Source organism: Hibiscus syriacus, unplaced genomic scaffold (assembly GCF_006381635.1).
Source record: "Hibiscus syriacus cultivar Baekdansim isolate YM2019G1 unplaced genomic scaffold, ASM638163v2 tig00005406_pilon, whole genome shotgun sequence".
Lineage (NCBI taxonomy): Eukaryota > Viridiplantae > Streptophyta > Magnoliopsida > Malvales > Malvaceae > Hibiscus > Hibiscus syriacus.
The window spans coordinates 6,869,858-6,882,501 of NW_024062056.1; positions in this window are offsets into that span (position 1 = coordinate 6,869,858).

The window sequence follows — 12,644 nt, forward strand, 5'->3', positions numbered from 1 at the left end:
GATGGAATTGAAATCCTTTGAAGGAGAGAATGTGAAATTTGACCATACTACCCTCATCAATCTTTTGGTATTCGGGTTGGTTTTTTTTCAAAAAATTTCGGGATCGGGTAGGATTTTTTTAAATATTTCGGGTTCGGGTTGGGTCGGGTTTTTGAAAGTTTGATATTCGGGTCGGGTTTTTGTAAGTGCGATATTCGGGTTGGGTCGGATTTTTTTTAAAAAAAATTTCGGGTTCGGGTCGGGTTTTTTTAAGTGTGATATTATTGTCGGGTTTTTTAATTGTGATACTCGGGTCGGGTTTGGGTTTAGGGTGAAAAATACCCGACCCGACCCGAAAAATTATATAATTTTACCTTATATATTTAGGAATAATTACAATAATATCACTCTATATATAATTTTTTTCAATTAAGTCAATGTTTTTATTGAATAAAAATAATTTTTTTATTTCAGGTCGGGTTTCTAATTCATATATTTGGGTCGGGTCGGGTCGGGTCTCGGGTGGAGGTTCTCTTGTTCTCGGGTCGGGTCGGGTGGACCAAAAACCCGACTCAACCCGACCCATGGCCATCCCTAATTAAGATGATTTTAACTTATGATGTTTTTTAGTATGATTTTTATAATTTATTGAAATGAATAATCAATCAATAAAATGAAAATTTAATATTTTTAAAATTTTTATAATATATTGCTACATGTAAGTTATAAAACAAACTAAAATTAAGAAAAAATAAGAAGGGCAATTCTGTCATTTTACATTACTAAAATCAAATTCATCTGACATGTCTGCGAACCAAACAGAATATGGAATTGGATTTCAATTCAATTTCCTGCCAACCAAACAGGTTTCAGATTCAGATTCCAATTCATTCACAGATTCCAATTCCCTCATAAACATTTCAGCGAACCAAACGCCACCTTATTCGTTTTGGTAAGAAATCATAGAACATAATCATATCAGAATAAACCCAAAATCGAACCAAATCAGTGGCTGAATCTCAATAAATGGTAACAAATTGATCTAAAACACAACCGAACCAACATGCCAATCGACCAAATTACAAACACAACAAAAAATCATAAGGGAAAGGGAAATAAATCCCTTCAAGTTTGGGACGAGATCTCGTCTAAAAGGAAATAAGAGCACCCCATCGCTATAAAAGCCTCTACATGAAATGAAAATGGCATGAGCAAGAGGCCGGAGAAAAACGTAGCATTGAAAATAAAAAAACACCAAAAAGCAAAGAGAGTGAGAGGGTCACTTAGCTTTGAAAGCATTTGTTGCCGTGGGAAAAGAACATCGTCGTGTCACCGGACGAAACGAAGAGTCATCATAGGAGTTCAAACGGTCGTCAGAGGTAAAAAACCCGAACCTTGTTTTATAGATATTTAAAAAATAGGATCTTGGTTGATGTTTTGGAGGCTAGATTGGGGTTTAGGGTGAAAAAAAGGAGTTTGAATAGGGTAAGGTGTAATTTTTTGACCACCGTGGGTAGTGACCGGAGCGCCAGAGAGGTGGTCGGAATAATGAAGACTTGTCGGAGAGGATGATCGGACGAGAGAGAGTTGAGAGAACGAAAGTTAGAGCTTTTGAGGGATTTGTTACAAATGGGGTGAAAAAAATAAATAATGGGTATTTATAGGGGGCTCATGTGTAATTAGTAAATTTTTAATTATTTCTTGCAATATCTTTAACTTTGATACGTAATTCATTTTTGTCACTAAATTTGTGATTTTGATATCTAAAATTTCATTTCGAATGCAATTTGATACATGGTTCCATGATTAATTGATTTTATTTCATATAAATTATTATTTAATGTGATATGTTGTGTGTCGTAACCGATTTTTGTTCGGGCACGAAATTTTACTTGGCGGGAAAAATAATGTGAATAAATAAATGATTTTGATTTTTTTAAAAAATATTTTGGGAGTCGCCATCGACCTTTTGGGTTTAGGTAGGTTGAATACCTAAAAATCATCTTTTAAAAGAGTTTTTAAGAAAACATCAGTTAAAAGATAAACTGGTATGCGTTTAACCAAAAATTGGTCTCTGTCGATTATAAATTGTCTCTAATAATAGAATTTAAGATTTTGAATATGAATTTAATTTATAATCGTGTTATTTCAAATTTAATCCGATATTTTTAAGGAACAAATATTATATATATATATATATATATATATATTTGGGTTTTGTAAATAGGACATTTATTTATTTAAAAATATTAGAAAATGACATCTAGTTACTTTAAGACTGTCTTTTTTTTAATATTAATAAATAAATAAATATTAATAAGAATATAATAATTTTCCTAAAAAATAATAAAAACTAAGTAAATATATATACATTTATAAGCAGGATATTTATTTATTTTTTAAAATATCATAATAGGACGTCTAGTTATTTTAAGACCGCCCTTTCTTAATATTAAAAAATAAATAAATATTGAAAATGTGATAATTTTTTCTAAAAAAAATTTAAATAAAATAAAATTAAATATATATAATATTTATTTATTTAAAATACCAGAATAGGACATCTAGTTATATTAAGACTACCCTTTCTTAATATAAAAAAATAAATAAATATTATTATTTAAACAAATATATATATATATGACTAAGATGAAAATAATAAAAAAATAATAATGAAAGTAATAATTTAAATATATCAAAAGTAATAATAAAATAATATTGCAAATACATAATGATCAAAATAAAAGAAATTAAAATTATAAAATTAAAATGTAAAATATATTAAATAAAAGTTATCAAACTATTAGGGATTAAAATGTAAAATATATAAAATTCATTGTCAAAAATAAAAGTAATTAACATATCTGTGATTAAAATATAAAATCTCAAAGTTAAAGGTCCAAATTTGAAATATTATGAAATCTAATAATTAACAGTGTAATTTAACCATAATAATAATACGGGACTAAAATAAAAAATATTAAAATTATAAGGGTTAATTATGATATTTACCCTAAAATATTAATTGTAGTAGGGATTAAATTATAAAGGAAATAAAATTAAGAGACCGAATTTAAGTGATTATAAATTTCTTGCGGTGACTAAATCGTACAGATTACAAATTCAGAGCACTAAGAACATGATTTCACCATGCGCGAGATTACACCCAAACCCCTCACCAAAACTATGTCGTTTTGGTAAGGGTATTTAAACCCTTTAAATCGACCCCCTTGGGTTATTTTATTCATTTTCTTTTTTTCATTCTCTCTCTAAGTGAGAGAGATGAAAGAAACCTTTTACCTCTCTCTAAAGTCATCTCACCGGAGGGAATTCCTGCAGCCGCCGGCCACCGTGCTCCGGTGGCGATTGTCGTCGCTGACCACCGTCGATGGTGGCCGAAATTTCCCAAATTTCTCAAATCGTAGATCCGATGGTCGTAAAGCTGATTCCGACATCCGTTTCCTCTAAAATCATAGATTTTAGTAGATATAGAATTATACCTTAGGGTTTTCGAATGTTTTGAAAGCGTGTAGAAGCTCCGATGGTCTTGTTCCTTCCTCGGTAAGTGCTTCTATTCTTTTGGTTTATTTTTCTGCTATGAGTTTTGTTTGTTGTCGGTCTCTTCCTCTTCCGTTTGTCTCTGTTATTGGTTGATGTGTTCTCCGTGGCTGTTGGTTGCTCTTCCTCTCTGTCTTGCCCTGTTTTTCTATTTTGAAGGGAATGGTGGCCATTTATAGGCCTCATCGGAGCTCTCTTCGGTCTAGTCCCAAGAGTGGCCTTTTCGATGAGTCACCATAGTTATGGTGGTGACTCACCATAGGGCTTCAACGTGGGGGCGTCGTGGTGCTTCTAGAGGCTGCGTTGGAGGCGTCATCGTGGCACTGGTGTAGACGTAGGGCGGCTGGAATGTCGGCAGTGACCAGTTGAAACACCTGGCGTCAGAGGCGGCGGTAGTGAAGAGGCAGCTGGAAGCTTCATCCTTGGTCTAAGGTGGCGGCTTGAAATAGGGTTAGAAATGATATATACCCTAATTATGTTTAGGGTTTCCTATTAGGCCAGAACAGGGTTCCGGGATTTGTAAAATGGACTTGTTTATTTATTTGTAATATTTATTTAATAATTATTAATAATAATAATAAAAAGATGAAAAATTAATGTATACAACTGCCCCTCTTTGCTCATTCTTGTGTTAACAAGAATAGACCAAAGATGAAAAAGACAATAATTTTTTCATTTGGCTTCTTTTGAGTAGGATGGAAATGTTGAAAACATTCTGCCAAGAGGTCTTATCATATTGCACTGTAGGTCTTAGAGATAATCCGAAGGATTTAAGATCAAGAAACCTTTGAAAATCAATTTCTTAAAATCTCATTTAAAAACATCCTGCACTGGAGGTCTTATGGATGTCCTTGAGGTCTTATCATCTTGCGCTGTAGGTCTTACATATGACCCGAGGCTTTAAATATCAAAAAGCTCCCGAAGGCTTTTTGAAAACATCCTGCACTGTAGGTCTTACAGATGACTCGGAGGCTTTAAATATCAAAAACCTCCCGAAGGCTTTTTGAAAACATCCTGCACTGTAGGTCTTATGGATGAACCAAAGGTTTTGAAAACATCATGCACTGAAGGGCTTACAGATGACCCGAAGGTTTTGAAAACATCATGCACTGAAGTGCTTACAGATGACCCGAAGGTTTTGAAAATATCATGCACTGAAGGGCTTACAGATGACCCGAAGGTTTTGAAAACATATTGCACTAAAGGGCTTACAGATTACCCGAAGGTTTTGAGAACATCATGCACTGAAGGGCTTACAGATTACCCGAAGGTTTTGAAAACATCATGCACTAAAGGGCTTACAGATGACCCGAAGGCTTTGAAAATATCAAAAAGCTCCCAAAGGCTTTTGAAAACATGAAAAAGCTCCCGAAGGCTTTTGAAAACATCCTGCATTGTAGGTCTTATGGATGGCCCTGAGGTCTTATCATCTTGCACTGTAGGTCTTACAGATGACCCGGAGGTTTTAAATATCAAAAAGCTTCCGAAGGCTTTTTGAAAACATCCTACACTATACGTCTTATGGATGTGGGAAATAGTTTACTAAGTAAGAAACTTTGGAAATCGTTTTCTTATTATTCAATAATTTCATTTTCAGAAAAGTTTAAATGAGAAACTTTGGAAATCGGTTTCTCATTTTTTTTCAAAATAACTTGGTTGATTGGGTAACATGACCCGATATAATACTTCTTTTGTGGATTACGACCATCTATTCTTCAGATGTTTGCCTCTCCTGATGTGATTTGAATTCTACCTTTCCTTTTTAAGGTATTTTTCATCTTGAATCTTCTTTTTTCATACGAAGATCTGTAAAACTTCATATTTGAATGCAATCAGATGTATCAATGTAATGCATTGTCTATTGTGTAAATGATGTTCTTATGAATGCATTAATGTTGATGCAATCTTCATTTGACTTCAAAGTGGCGAACTCGGTCTTCCTTCACTTGATCATTTATTTCCAGGGTTACCTTTAGAGTGTAGTAACTTATGCTATATTTCTGAAGAACCATTTGATCAACTTGTATCTTTGTGTCTTCTTTGTTTCATGAAAATCTCAGAAGAAATGTTTCATTTATGGAACTCTTGCCGTAATCATAATTATGACCTCGATGCCCCATTTTATATTGGATAAAACCAACTTTCTTAGTCTGGACTTGTGTAGAAATCCAATAAAACTTATCTTTGAAAAGAGAATCTATCATCCTTGAAAAGAGAATCTATCATCTTTGAAGAATGTAAATATAAATATGCTAACCTCAGCAGAGACTAATTAGGAGAGTAGAGTCTGTTCTGATTTGACTCTTGAAACACATCACATGGGGGATTTATCCTAATTCCTTTCATGTCTCCATATCTAATCAAATCTCGAATAAGGAAACTTGGATCATATCATATCAAGATGTTTAACAACAACCTGTCATTCAACTTTAGTTGGCTCCACTAGTTGCTTGTTGTTAAAATTTCAGCTTCCCTTTTGTGGAAAGAAATCTTCAAAATATCTCACTTCTAACCTTGGGGTTGAAGGAGACAAACTTCATCTTGGATAAATAAATGGAAACACCATATGATCTCAACATTGGTTTAGCATCATAATTATTAGTTCGTAAAACATTTGACAACACATTCATCCTTTCCTGTGGCTTCTGCCCAGATGTTTGTAAAACATTTGACAACACATTCATCCTTTCTTGTGGCTTTTGCACAGATGTTCGTAAAACATTTGACAAACATTCATCCTTTTCTGTGGTTTCTGCATAGATTTCTGGTTAGGGAAGCTCTTTCATAGTGTTCAAAGCTTTTTGTATGATGTCACAAGACCACTTGAGAACAAAACTCAGTGGGAATACAAATGGGATGCTGATGTGTTTCATGACCAAAACTAGGTCAAATTCACAAAATATGCTAGTGCCGAATTGAATAAGAGATACCAACTGATTTTGATATCATCTCGGGCAAGGGCAACTGTGATACCGATCATGTTTTCTTCCATAATGAGTGTAGTAGGAAGTAGAAACACATCCATTATAGGAGCCATGTACAGAAAGAGGTTCATGGAATTCTTGCTGCTGTAGATGAAACGTACATGATAAAAAATATATGAAAACTCAGTTCATCCTGATTGGCAATAATAACCCCAATAATAATGGGAACAAGGGTAATATACGTAAACTCGAGTCTCCCTCTTCAATCTCATAAAGTAAGCAAAAGCTGTTGTGAAAAACATCTTCGTAGCCCCGACAGTATGATTGAAATTAACTGCCAGAAACCTCAAAGAAATAAAGAAATATTTCTAATCATCACTGACACACAAAAGACCAAATTCAAACCTGAGATCTTGAGGAACTGGACCCTGGATCGAATGGTCTGCCTGGGGACCATCTTTATCCATGCAATCGTGATGTAGCTTAACAAAGAGCACGCTGTCATGTGACACATGGTTAAGAAGATTGGGTATTTGAAACTATAGTTGCTGAGTAAATATTTGTTCAACACGATGACCCTAATAAAACTGCCTGATGAACGAAGCAATTACGTATAATCATCTTGACTGTCATTGCTTCACCATTTTCATTCTTCATACCTTTTCGTCTCATTTGAAATATTTGATCCAAGCAATGATCTTTTCATAAGATGATATGGGTCTTCAGCATGCCCCAACATTTGCTGATACAGACGTTCAAAATGCACCAACCTTCATGATTCTGATTGAAAGGGGCTTTCAGCATGCCCCAACATTTGCTGATACAAACGTTTAAAATGCGTCAATATTCCAATTTCTGATTAAAATGGCTTTTCAGCTTGCCCCAACATTTGCTGATACAAATTTTCAAAATGCGTCAAAATTGTTCTTTGATGATGTGAACCTTCAAAATAAACTTTCAAAATGCTTCACATGAATCATTTCTGTCTGAAATGGGCTTTCGATATGTCCCAACATTTTGTTCTTGCTAAAATGAGCCTCCAAGAATGCCCAAATATTCATATTGTTGTGAACCTTCAAAATACCCCACATAGATCATTTCTGTTTGAATTAGGCATTTAAGATGCCCTAACATTCTATTTTTGTTTAAAATGGGCCTTCAAGATGTCCCACATGGATCTGTCTGAATTGGGCCTTCAAAATGCCCAACATTCTAAATTGTAAGGCTTACTCTCAACGTCTGTTTGACTTGAATATCATGATCACCACGAGGTCCAATTTTGACAATGCACTGTTATGGGTACTTGTGGCTTTATTCGTACCCCAAATATGTTTATCTTAAATACTCTCATTCTAGTGTCACTAAACAGCAGTGTTGTAAAGTAATTTGAGGAATTCTGTTCATGTTGTCATAAACTTAAGAAGTACTCAATCATTCTGACGGAAACATCTAAAATATGTGCATCTTCTGAATGAGGTGATCATCTTCTGGATATGGAGGGGTCTAGTTGGACAGAGTGGTATAAATCGCTTGGTAATCCATTCCAGGCCGACACAATGGCTTATCATCTTTCGGTCTTAAGAGACATGTTCCCCATGTATATCAATGTCCTGTCTCTTTTCTCTGGGATCGGTGGTGCAGAGGTTGTCCTTTACCGGTTCGGCATATCTTTTAAAGTAGATGTACAAGAACTGAATGGTAATCGGTTGGAGCAATTGATGAGTAGATTTAGCGGATTCAACCTTATTGTCAGTGTCATCCAGTGTAACAACCTTACTGGAAGAAATAAACATCATCAGTATGGACTCAAGGATTTTTGTTGGTGTATTTTCTTGCAATGACTACTACAGTGACTACCTCTTCTGCTGCTTCAAGATACACACTGCCATATCCCACTTTTCCGCCATCAGTATGAGATAAGTGTCCCTTTTAAATAGGATAATCTTTCTTGAGGAGTTGCTAATAATGTCACAAGAGAGCGTTACAAGTTCAATTCTCCAGACTTTCTAGCTTCTTGGACCACTTGCTTTCAAGAATGTGAAAGGCTTCATCATTCTGGTATCACTTATTTTTTTTCTCTAATAGAGGTAGAATAGACAATCAACTTGCTTTAAGAATCTTTCTCATTTGAGATTGTCCTGTTTGAAAATGTTTTTCCTCCTTTCTATATTAAAGAATGAAAGAATTTTGTAAAATATTGCCCCTAACAGGTTCACAATAGAATCAAATCATAACCATGAATTTAATGAATATCAAAAAGAATCAACTACACTTTTAAATAAAAAAATCATAGTCCTTTAGAAAGTGTCAAAATTATTGATTAATTTAAGGCTTAGGTTGATTCTTGTAAAGTAAGGTATATCATGTTAGTCCAACATATATGTCTCTTTGAGCTTCCACTATCTTGAACGAATGGTTTTTATGCTAATCTCATAGAGATACTTCTTGGTTCCAGAATCTCAGGAACGTCTTTGGGATGTGCAGTGCTTCATGAAGAGCTTAAGATCGTCTCTCATCTCTTTGTTGCACCCTTCAATATTCGAGCCGCCTTTTCAGGTTTTCAACTCGAATCCTCCTTTGGTTTCAAGATGTTATTTAGAAATTTTACGTCTTAAACCACCTTTTATCATTTTTCATACCATGCATTAAAGATTTTTAAAAACCAATTTTTGCAAATAAAAATCAATCTTGAGAAGCGGAATGAAATATGAAGATAGTCTCTTTCACATAGAAATCCATGTATGATTAGAATGGACTTTTCAGGTATGTAACATAGGTCAGGGCTCTTGGTTATGGAAGAAATGGATAAAAAGGCCCAAACAAGTGTTTAAGGGTAATTGAACCAAGGATCAATTCATTCTGATACCTTCAATCTTGCTTTGCTTAACTTGGATCTGCTTTGCTGGGGATTTTTCCATAAGATTCATTCATCTCTAGCATTTCTTGCGCTTCTTGTTGAATATGAATCTTTGAACTAATTGCGCTTGATCAACTTTATAACTTGAGGCTCAATGAGTCACCCATCTTGATTCAATTTTTGTTTCTTTTCTTTTTTTCTTTTTTTTCATCTTTTTTTTGAATGAGTATAGGACTTCAATTTCTTTGAGCACCTCATTTTCCTCTTGCATTTCAAAAATTCTTTCATTATTCTTGAATGGATTGATCTTTAAGCACTTTGTATTTGACCTACCTTGTAGTTCAAAACTCTCTTCATTTTATGAAGACTTGCCTTCGTAATTGACAATCTTTATTCTTGTGATCAGATATCCTTTTTCTTACCCCCCAATGTGGAGAATGATCATTGGTTAAGGTTGAATCAGAAGAAAAATATTATAGGCTCAAAAGGGGACGATAAGGGATATATTTATTTTTTAAAAGATAAATGAAACAATGTCGTTCGTCATCTCATACACAGAAGCCTTTGTAAAAAGAGGTATCCCCAGGGGGATGAATATTCAAGATTAATTTTTATTTACATGAAAACAATGTAATTAATGCATGATATATTTATCTAAATCAATCCATTTTTCTTTCTTCTTTGAGTATGCCCCAATCACTCAAAATTATCTTCGATAAGTTGGTCCATGATGCCTCATCACGTCTCTTCTTGCAGGAAGATTCACGGATAATTTGAAAGTTTGGTTCTTTTGATGTCTTTTGGTTTATGATGGTTTTGTATTTGGAAGGACAAATGTATGACTTTTGAAGTCGTGTATATGGTGGAATGTTATAAACCAATCAACTCTATCCAAGAAGGTAAACATCTGGATTTGGTGTCTCAAAAATAGGTAGAGACATTACTTCAGAGTCTCAGATAAATGTATGGTCAGGATTTGGTTTTAGTAAGGGTTAATTAATTGGCATTGGATGGGATATGGAAGGTATAATTGTACCACTTGCCAAAGATCTATAATTCTTGAAAAATAATATTTAATCTACTTGATATTCAAAAATTTCAGGATCAAAATTTAATTCCTTGCTCATAACCATAAAAGCAGCAAAAATTTATTTATCACAACAAGACAAAAAAATGAACAAAAACATGTTCAAACAAGATGCTGAAAGTAGAAAGATACTACGGTGGTAGATAACAACTTCCACTTGTTTATTTAGTCTTGCTCTATCATTCCTCGAATGTTGGGTGTGTAACTGGTCCAGGTTTTTCATCCTTATTTACCCCATCTTTTTGATCATTTCTTGTGTCAAGACTCCTTTGTCAACAAGCATTTCTATTTCTTTTAACAATAGCCTACAATTGCCCGTGGAATGCCCAAATACTCCCAAGTGGAAATCACAAATGCTATCTTGATCATAACTATTAACTGAAGGGTTTGGTGGCATTTTCATTGGTCTTGGTGTGATATATTGACCTTTAATCAAATGAGGGTACAAGTATGAAATAGAAGTTTGGAACACCTCCAAAGTATTTCTTGATCGTGTGACTTTCTTTGGTCAATCCAAATAACGACTTGCTCTTTTTCTTTTGCAGTTGCGAGGACTCTGGATGCGACATTCCTTCATAACATCAGCTTTCACTTTCTGATCCTTCGGGTTTCTGGATGTGACTTCAATGTTTCTTTTGCTGATTATATTTTCAATTAATTCTCCATTTGTCATAAGATTCTCGAACTCCTTTGTCGGATTTACCAACATTAACTCAAAGAAATGAGCGGGAAGGGAATCACGAAACATATGTGATATCTCTTGTTCTAACATGGAAGGTTGAACTTCTGCTGATACTCCTCTCCATCTTAAGGCATACTCCTTAAACCCTTCATTATTTTCATCTTTACTCCTTGAAGATTCATATGTGTTGGAGCTAAGCCTTTAACATATCGATATTGTCCCAAAAATGCATCAGCTAAATCAACCCATCTCTTGATCTATTCTTGATTCAAATGATTATACCATACTACTACTGGGCCAACGAGGCTATAATGATTATACCATTTTTTCTGCAAAACATTCTCAAATGGGTTAGGGGACAAGTGGTGCCATCATATTTCTCAAAATCAGGCATTTTGAATTCATGGGGAATAACCAAATCTGGAACCAAGATGAGCTCTCTTGCTTCAAGTTCTTTGTGGGAAGTATTAACACCTTTCACATTTCTTATTGCTTCATCCGCCCTCTTGAATCTCTCCTCATATTGTGAATAATTATAGAGGGTATTCTTTGGGTTCGAGTGGGATGCCCCAGGGTATGTTATCATTCTCGACTCATCAATCTGATAGCATTGTTTCTCTTTAGCAGTTATCTCTTCTTTATCAGATGCCATCATCTGAATAAATTGATTTGATCCATCTTGTGATGCTTCTTTCCTTGTATCCTGAGGTATCCGTGTCAATTTTTCTAGCCACTGATCTTGTAGTTTTTCATAAGATTGCTCCATTCTTTACATGATGATGATACAAAAATATGAATGAATGATCTCGGTTTTACTGTTACAGAAACCTTTCATGAATTATTTACATGTTTTTATAATTAATGTATATAACAATACTTAAATAAATAAAAATGTAATGTAAAAGCGAAAATGGATAAATGCAAAAATAAGAATGCAAATTGTGCTTCAAGTAGCTTCTCATATAACTCTTTATTTGATATAGGGATAACATCAAAATAAGAACCACCTTTTGTCTGGGATTAAACCTGAGTTTTAGACTTCGAGAGCAGACTAAACTTCGACGATTTCAGATTACATGATTTCTTCTCATCTCTGGGAGCTTTTACAGTTGTCACCATTTCTTTGGTATCTCCAGACAGTTTGTGAATACGAATGATGATTGTCTGTAATTTCTCAAATCGTTTAGGATCAGAAGTCCCTTGCATATATGAGATTGCATGATTATATTCATTGAACTCTCTCTCTTTTTGTGCAGAAATCTCTTTTTCTTTAGCCAAAACAGATATTCTAACAATCTTCTTGGACATCTGCTCTCTTATTTCTCGTATCTCGTTTTGCTCTTCAATGGGCATACGATCTTTGGGTGTATAGCTCTCCTCTATCTTCGTAGTTCCCGCAGGATACCATTCCTTGGCTGCATCATCATTTGCTTGATCATAAAACTTTTTGTCCATTTAAGAAAACTTTCCAATTTGATGAACAGTCTTTCAAATCAACACCTTTTGGTTATGCCATGATCATGCAATGCAAACAAAAGAAATCAATATAAACAAGTT